The sequence below is a fragment of the Cyanistes caeruleus genome, chromosome 1 (assembly GCF_971803275.1).
Source record: "Cyanistes caeruleus chromosome 1, bCyaCae1.hap1.1, whole genome shotgun sequence".
Taxonomy (NCBI): domain Eukaryota; kingdom Metazoa; phylum Chordata; class Aves; order Passeriformes; family Paridae; genus Cyanistes; species Cyanistes caeruleus.
This window is the reverse complement of record NC_141701.1, coordinates 50,661,894-50,671,325: the sequence shown is the minus strand read 5'-3', so window position 1 is coordinate 50,671,325 and position 9,432 is coordinate 50,661,894. Positions and strand designations below refer to the sequence as shown.

The following is a 9,432-nucleotide window of genomic DNA, read 5'->3' as shown; positions in this document are numbered from 1 at the left end:
GGGGACGGCGGGACGCCCCGCACCGAGCACTTACTGTGCCAGTGACCGTCACACGCATCCTCTTTGTTCCAAGTGCCCTAGCTTGGCTTGTCCCGCTGGGACCCGAGTTGCCACATGGGCTCACTCAGTTGTTGGAGTTAACAGTGATTGGCTCCGCGGTGTGCTGGGTCGTGAAGGGAAGAGCTGGCAGACACCACATGCTCTCACCTTTGGCTTGGGTCAGCTCCTGCTGCGGTCCGCAGCAGAATTTCTGCCCATCCCAACTCCCTGCACGTGAATCCCCCGTCCCATTAGGTCTCTATTAAAAACCGAAAAAAAACCTGGAATAGAAAAGGGTTGCAAGGCATATGTTGTGCAGATGCGTGACTTGTTTTCTTTATGGTGAAGTATACAGTGTGGGACATTAGCATCTGGATGTTTACAGGCTGCAGTAAAAGCGAGTGTTTATTAAGATAATTATGTGTACAAAATATCCTCTAGGTAAAGAGGACAAAATCAAGCCCAAGTAAATTTCAGAGGCCATATGTCTCAGTTTGAAAATAAATATGCTTTACTTTGGTTACGAAAATTCGGTAGTAGAAAGAAATTAAATGCAAGATAGAGTGATATAAATTTTGTTTTTTAAGGTACCATCTTACATCGAATAACCTTAATTCAGTACAAGTTCCTATTTGGATATATATAATAACATGCTGTTTGAAAGGTAGGAATTTTCCTGAAGGTTGTCATGTATGGGTGACAAGACCAAATACCTTTTTTGTTTTTTTATTGACATTTGCAGTTATCTCGCTGCAGTAATGTGCAGCTTTTATATAGCAGCCCACGGGTGCTAGAGGAATCTGGATAAAATACTTGTTTTTTTGTCAGTGTTTGAAGTTACCAATGTATTTCATTGCTTCTAAGCCATCCCTCCTGGGGATATTTAAGTTCATAATTATATTTTTCTAGTTGAAAGATCAGGTCGAGAGATCATTCCTCCTATTAGATTAAGCTGATAGAATTTTTTTTCTCAGCGTGAGAGCACAGATCATCCGAGGAAGCTGTGAGTTTCAACCCCCCTGGTGGTGAGCTGCTTTACAAAAGCCACAATTCAAGATAACTGATCCTAAAACAATGTGAAGAATGCGATGCAGATTAGAATAGCAGTGTTGCTTTTACTGAAAGTAAATAAACTCAGAATTGTAAGCATCGTGATGAGGTAAAAATGCATTTTGTAGTGAGAGTGGAAAGATTTCTCAGAGCAGTTGTCAAGACAAGTTTGAGGAAAAGGCATCTTGGCATGGCCATGGAGAGTGCTGCGGTAGAACTCAAAGCATTTATTGTTTTTCTGTTCAGTTTTGCTTTTGTCCTGTCAGCAAATGAACAAACTGGGGGGTGCCAAAGCTGCAAGGGTCTGTCAGAAAGTGCTGAAGTCCAGTCTAAGAAAGAGAAACACACTATACTGAAGTCACTGCACTGAAAGTTAATGATTGGTTCCTTCAGCCTAAAGATTAATATCTACACAGCTATAAAATTTAGTTGGTATTTTAATTACAGGTGTTTTGTTAAAGTGTCCCTGTCATAGTGTAAAGTTTGGTTGGGTTTTTCTGTTGAGTCTTTTGTATCCACCAATGGAGTAACTATTCGTGAAATGTGTAACTCAGTGTCTAGATAGAGAAGAATTACTTTACAACTTCAGAAGCAAAAAGCAATTTAGGAGGCTTGTTGTAGCAGCTTTGCTCTGTTGGAATGCATTCTTTGTTATACTGGAGTTAAGTGATATGTGTCTTTAAAGTAGAAAGGAAAATCAGCTAATAATTTTGAATGCTATTGCCTATAGTTCATAAATTTGATTCTGTGATTCTGTGTCAGGTGATTTTTCTGTAATTAAAAATAAAAATCTGCTACTAAAAGCTGTGGTAGTGTTAACTTGGAAGGCAATAGTTGTAGACTAAATATTTCCTCAGCTGAATCTCAGTTTGTTTGTGTAAGCTGCTGTGTTGAAGTAGTCTGCTCTGTTGTTCCTGCCTGGGGTTTTGGATAAGTGCTGATGTTCAGGGAACTGGATGGCCCTGGGAAGGTGCTCCACCTGGGCAGAGATGAACATGGGTGTTTCACATGCCTGTCACCCATTGCGTTTCAGTCCTGCTCTGCTTCAAGGATCTGGTTTAGTAACTATTCTGAGGCTACGACTTGTATACAAATTATGACATTATGGTCATCAACCACATTTTTTTTTTTCCTGAAACATAAGTAGTATAAATTAGTTAGAGCACATTCCCAGGCAGAGGGAGATTTATGTTAATCTCCTTACTTTGAGGTGGTTTGAACCCACATCTCCAATCTCTGAATAAAGTGCTATTAGTACCAAGTTGCTGTGACAGGTGTGATGCGGAGGAGGAGTGTGTGAAATCTCTCCAGACCTCTCTTTGAAACCGAGCTACTGTACAGCCAAGATAGCAAATTTCCTTCCAGAAGGAAAAAAAAAGCTGATGTTTTAGCTGGATCATTAGAGTGATCAAAATGTAAGGAGAATACAAGTGCAGGCCTCCCTCCCTTTTATTTATTTGCCACAAGCAGCAACAAGGTGTTTGTCTTAAGGAAAAACTCTTTGTTATACCAGTATCTGCCAGAATTAGTTTGTTGTTTTAGTTTTCAGTTTTCTTTAACTGGGTTACTCAAGCCTGGCACCACTCATGAGGTGGTTGTGAATCTCACTTAGTGAAGATGGGCTCTTTGGTGCCTAATTCGGGGTGGTGAGTTCCTCTTCAAGAAGTAATGTACTTGTACAAGTTACAGCATTTGACAGAGGTTTGGAGTGGGGGTATTGTAGATTTGGCTCTTTGTGAGCCTGTGTAGGTGGATCTTACACTCTCAGCTGCCTTGCTACAACCTCATACATTCAAAGGTGTTTTGTGCAGTGAAATAGCTTCCTCTGACATTTAAAACAGAGAGACAGATTTCCAGAATGTACTTGGAAGAAGTTTTTCTGGAGTTGCAAGGCGATGAGTTGGATGACATATTCACACTTGCTTTCTGTATGAGATGAAGAAAGTATCTTAAATGCTTCACCATACTGCATCTTGCGTTCACTTATGCTAGTGGCTTGAATAGACCTTGGCCATGAGTCTTAAATATCAGTTTTTTCCCAACATCTGCAACAGAGTTAAGTGTTATAGAAAATGAGAATGTTTCCATCCCCTGCAAAGTTTGTTTTCACTTCTAAATATTTTCCTTTAACATTTCTGCTACGTTTCCACCAATGTGAATATTGTTTCCTGATAAGAGAATACTAAAAGAAACTTCAAGTTCCTTGAGGCTTGTGGAACACTTAAAAGCAGTGCCGTTTGCAGCTTGTGGTATGAGGCAGGACACCAGTGAGCTAAAAATATGACAGGAGTCTGAGTCAGAATCACTTAATCTTGTGGTAAGGTAAAAACTTCTTAATTTTTGGCAAAATTTGCTGCAGTGGTATACTTGGCTTAAGTTTCCACTTTTCCCTCAGGGCTGGAAGTATCAGTTACAGTGAACCTGTATGAAGACACAACCCTTGTGTCTTCAGGTGGGCTAAGTAGCAGGGCCCCAAGATATTTATGAGCTGTCTATACTCTTGATTTTTGTTCTTAGGTTGTGTGAGAAGTCTCATGTCCACCCACAAAGGAATACAAGATCAAGGTGGAGCAAGACCAATAATTAACCCAGAGAACTGAGCCACCACTGTGTTATGGGAGCTCTCCAGAGCTTACAGGATGGGGGTGGTGGTAGTCTACAGGGGTATGGGACTCATCGTGGGATACAGGGGAAGAACATTTTGAGATTGGATAGGATTTATTTTGGGATGAATGGAGGTTGGGCCAAAGATGGGAGAGATCAAAGTGGTTTAGTAAAGAGTGTGTTTTTTTAGGGATGCATAGTGTGTGATGGTGCTGGTATGTGTGCAAGGCAGTTTGTGGGCCAGTGACTGGGGCTCACCTGCCAGATACCAGCAATGGGGAGCTCTTGGGTATGGGGGAGCGCAGTTACTGGATCCAAGAAATCCACATTGGGAATGGGTATTGAAAAATCCTTCTCTGTGTATGAATCCATATTTTTCCCTGAAGCAGGGAACAGGATGAAACCATCAGTGGTGGTTGCATTTATGTGTTTCTGTCTTTGTGAATCTATGTGGCTGGACATATGTATTTACATATATCCATATATCCCTTGCATTCTGTGTGTGGTTCTATATGTACCTGTTGGGAGTACCTGCTCAGCCTTAGTAGTGGTCTTATTAAAAGAAACATGTTGTGTAAAAAAGTAATTGATCTCAACTAGAGACAAATTTTGCTGATTGAGACCTGACTTGTGGGTGGGGGAGAAGAAGAAAGTGAGAAATGTAATTTTTCCTGGTAGTCTGCAAGGAACATCATGGATATTCTGTGGGGAAAATGTGCTTGGCATTGATTAAAGCCCTAAATTTAAAATCTACTTTGTGATTTTTTTCCCCTGATTTATTTTTCAAGAAATCACCAACAAGACACAGACCATTTTCTTTTTTCTGGGAGCACAAAGGTATGTGACAGAGGAAAAAAATCCCCTGAAAGCATTCTAATTTAGACTGAAGATTAAGATAAAAAAAATATTTGTCTGTTGTAAATATCTTCTTCATTCCCTGAGGGCTTAGAAAATGCATCTCTAGAAATTTAGGGCTATCAGTGTGTGTTGATCAGTTGTTGGTATTTGCATCAGTCTCACAAAAGATCTTCAGGTGAGGTTTGCTGCCTTCCCCTACCTTTTTTTTTTTCTGTCCTGCAGACATCCCTTCCTGACCAGAGGAACAGTGTGTTGTAAAAGTTCTGCAAGACAAGATTGGTTAGGTCAGCTTGCAGAAATTGTGATTTGTTATTTGGTGTAAACATTAGGAGCACATCCATCAAACTATTTTTTTAATTTATGCTCTTAGGTAGTTAAGTGTAATCTCAGAGTAAGTGTAATCTCTGTACTGTGCCTCTGAGCTTGCATATATGGGTACAGCTCTCTGTCTTTGAGATTTGAGGCCAGCGCTTCATTTGCCCAGAGCAAAAATAAAGCTAGGTATATCTGTGTTTATTCTTTCTTAGTTACTTCTGCTATTTAAAAACTTCAATGATTTCTCAATCGTTCTCAATTAAACTCTTTTTTAGAGGCTGGAAAAAACTGCTTTTTCCCTGAAAATTAAATATTTTATACACATTTTTGAGTATTAAAATGTGTATACATAACAAATTTACAGGAAAACTGGAAACCTTTATTTTGTAATTACGGTAGAGATAAATAACAGTTTGAAAATAGGAAAGCATAAAATTGTAAGACTGGAAACCAACTTTCAGTATTCTAATAGCAAATCTTTTAGATGCTGCACATAATTTAAATTTTCTGATGTGAAACAGCAGTTTCAATTCCTGAGAAGTGCAGGGCAAAACATAGAGATAGAATGCTTTGGTTTTACCTGAAAACCTGATTTTTTTAAAAAAAATTTTAAGTACTTCTGGAAAATCACATCTGTTCTATTGGCCATGTGAGCTCAGAGAGCCATTGGAAGGGAGGTGGATTCATGGCAGGAATTTTCACCCACTGCCCTTTCCACGAGTTCAACTTGGCAGGCTTTGTAAAGCAGCAGCTAATGTGGGTCGAAGGGCTGATGGGGTTTTTTTCGTGTCATTTCTGGGCTTTTCCTATCAGGCAAAGGCCAAGAAGATCCCACTGCTGCATTGTGTAGGCAGAGTAGATGTCAGCCTTCAGCAATAAATTCCTTCTGTTTTGTCATCTTAAACTTGTTAGCTTTTGCTGATTTTTTTCTTTTTTTAAACTGTCACTCGATACAGTAACAGCTCTGTCAGAGATATTCCCTTACCAATTCTTTTAGATTAAAGACTCAGATTTGAAAGTTGTTTTGCAAGCATAATGTAATTCCTTTCTGTGAGCTCATTTATTGCGCTGTGGGACTCAGCCCCCATCTTGATTCCCGCATGAGAATAAAGCTTAAAAAGCTGTTTAAGAAATGGTCATTCAAAAGTGGAAACTTTTTTCTTTTTTCTCCTTGGCTCTGCCTGTATTTTTATTGCTGCTTGCTCAAAAATGACCTTGAAAATAGGCTGATGTCTACTATCTTCTTAATTGTATTTCTGTAGCTTTCATTTGCTGAAAGTCTAAGTGGACAGAAGTGCAGAACCTGTACAGGTAATTTAAAACAACTTCTCTAGTTTTGATTTGATTCTTTGATTATTTTTTTTCTTTCTTGTGGACTCGATCAAACAAGGTTTTAACAGCAAAATCCTAACTCTGCAAATTAGTGGGGTGGGTCTTGCTGACTGTAAAAAACGTTGGAATTCAGTCATTGAGTGTATATGTGAATTGGAGCTGTCGTTGATGGTAACTTAGATTAGTATTGATTGTTTTTATTAGGTTTTTTTGAAAGCATGACTGGAATTTTGCCTTCTGTCAGAAAACACAAAGATGTGTGTAAGGAAATGTTTGTGTGGGAAGAAGAGGAAAAAAGTCCAGTAGCAACTTGAGACATCCAGTGCATTTTGATGGTGGCTGACTGTAGCCTTGCCAGTGAGCACATGGAGCAAAGATCCAAATTATCCCTCATTTTTTTGTGGATGGAGCACAAAAAAATGAGCTCACTGGCAGAGTGAGCTTTGTAGCAAGTGCACAAGGTGTTGGTGAACCTGACTGCACCTCTGATGCTCCTTACCCAGGCAGAGCTGCTGCCAGGCTGGATAGAGCCCAGCCAGGCTTCACTGACTCTCTGGGGGACTCCTGATCCATCTATGGGTATCTAGACAGTGAATAAATTGGGGAGAGTCTAGCACCAGCAGTAGGCTTGTACTTCAAACACCAGCTAACTGAATTCCACCTTCCCTATTTCTGGCTGTTTCTTTACAGAAGTGAGGAATCCAGCTCCTGAAAGTGCTTCACTGCTGATAAAACTGTGGAAGAGAGTCCACTGGTTTTTCTTGTCTGTTTTTAATTCAAATGTGTGAATAGCTAATGTGTGTTTTGCTATTCTGCATGCCAAACCATTCATATATTTTACTTTCCTTTGCTGTGCTGTCTTTTGTGCATATCTTGCACTGCTTTAGGAGGGGAGGGCAGAAAAGGCTTGTAACTGTGTGCCAATGCCTCTGATGATTAGGTTGTTTCTACTTTATTGGCTGAAAAGGGCTAGATAACACAAGTTTCATGTGAAGGTTCTTTGAATTGTCAAGATCTGTGGAAACCCTGTGGTTTAAATTAGGGTTGTGAAATATATGCTGTTGAAATTTCTAAGATTCCTTTTATTTACTCTAGCTTGCAATTTCTGAAATGTGTGCTCAATGCCTTCTTCCAGAAAACACCCTTTAAAATATGCTGAAGAGATAAAAATTTTGATGGCAAAATGAAGTATTAAGTATGCTTCAGTGACTTGGGGAGAGTTGCTGTGGATTTACATTACATCTACTAACAGTTCTTCATTCCTTCAGTAGATGCTAACTAATTCATTTTGTGTGTCTCTCAATTGCCAAAGTAGCTAAATTCACTCTTATGTGATATATATCTCTTATAGCGTAAAGAAATGTTTGTATACATAGAAAGCAAATCTATGTGTCTCTGATTTCTTTTTTTTTTTTTTTTTAACTATATTATTCAGGTATTATCAATAAATATCACTAAGACTTGATTAGAATTTTAGGAAGCTAAATGCAAAAATATGAGTTTGATACTGAAATTGTCTTTAAATGTAAACATGAATTTTAAAATAGAAGTTACTGGATGCAAGTAATTTCCAGACCTATCTCAATTTACCTTCCTTGAAGTTTGCTTACAGCATGTCTGCCAGTGTTCTCCAGAGCGTCAGAGTTCATCAATGCTAAAGGCATGGAGCAAGTGCAGAGTCTGGCCTTGGCTGACCACTCTTTACTTGGGAGTTATCCCACTGGGGACAGCTTAGTTTTGTGCATATTTAATAATATTGTAATGGGGATATTTCTAATTGAAGAAATGATTCTGCAAATCAAGGTATGTTTTCTGTGACTTGGAGGAGGGAACCCTTGGCAGGCAATGAGAAAGAAATGTGTGTGATGGGGTGGGGAATTTCGAGGTGAATTGAGTATCTTTCCATGGTGATGAGCAGTAGGATGTGATCTAAAGGCAGCAGTGAAGCAAGAGGTACAAAACACAGCTGCTGGTGAACAGCTGTGTTCAGTGGGTATCTCGGCATGGTTCAGAGGTTGCCATGCTGATGTTTAGCTCCAGTGATGGGTCAGGTCGCTCAAACTTTGCTGTGCGTACTTGGTAGAAAGATCTGCTTGTTGCTGTGCTGCCATGGCTAATAGTGGTAATACACACATTCAGGTTTGGTGTTTCTGGTAGGCTGAAAATCCTGTGGGAGTGATAGGGAAAGAGGGTCAGAAGGGGATTCTCAGTGGTAAAGTGACAGGGAAGAGGTCAGGATATTTGCCCCAAGGAGGAAAACCCATTTTGTATACCGCAGAGGATGGACAGATTATACAATCACTCTAAAATTTGAGCAGCCCCCCTTATCTTTTCTGTTCTTAAGGACAATGGGAAATAAGCTGCCCACTCTGCAGCTCTACCGATGTTGTTGCTGCATTTCCCACAGTCATCAGCAAAAAATGTTTGGGGTGTTTCAGGCAGGATCCAACTGTGCCTCACTATTATTTTAGTGTCAGTGTAGCATTGCTGAATTTTAAATTAAACTACTTGAACTCTGTCTGTTAGAATTTTCCTTCAAAACTGTGCTTTAGGCTGAAATGCATCATTCCTGTTTTCAGGCCAAAGGCAAAATACTTTCAGAACACTTGATTAAAATTCCATGTGACTGGCTGAGTTCTTGAGCATTAATGGCAGTACAGAAGAGAACTTTTTATAATATTGCTTTCTTTTCCTCCCCTCTTTTTTTGGGTACTTAAAATTACGCTTTTTCAGGAATTTAACCTGTGTGACACAAATGCCTTTGAATTTCATGGAGGCATTTACTGTAAAATAATGAAATAAGAATTTGCACGTGGTGAGAGTTTGAAACATAAAAAATGCATAAGACTCCCTGTTAATTTTTTAAGTGGTTGCAGTTTGTGCCCTGTACATTTGTTAATCTGTGTGCCTAGAGACCGCCACATAGAAGACCAGGGCATGGTGATTTGCAGCTTTACTTTGTTGCCTAGAGTAAAATGCCTAGGGAAAAAAGTAGCAAGATACATTTTACTTTTTACAAAGAGCAGAAAGCCACCTCTGTAGCATGTTGAACAGTTGGTTACTACTGAAAAAAAACAAAGCAAACAAAAAACCCCAAACAAACAAAAATAACCGGACAGGTTTTCCCCTATTAACCTTGAAAAATAGAGATTGCTAAATCTTGTCTGTAGAGATAAGGGAATGACCAAGTTTTGCATGTCTTTGGGGTTACACAGTTGCAAATCCTTTCAGGTC

The 9,432-nt window shown here is 39.4% G+C and overlaps 1 protein-coding gene across 2 annotated transcripts in view; it reads left to right on the top strand.

The window, feature by feature from the left end:
• LAMA1 (laminin subunit alpha 1) overlaps positions 1-9,432 on the top strand; it is a 98,855-nt gene that overhangs the window by 887 nt on the left and 88,536 nt on the right. The gene's annotated exons all lie outside the window — the stretch shown is intronic.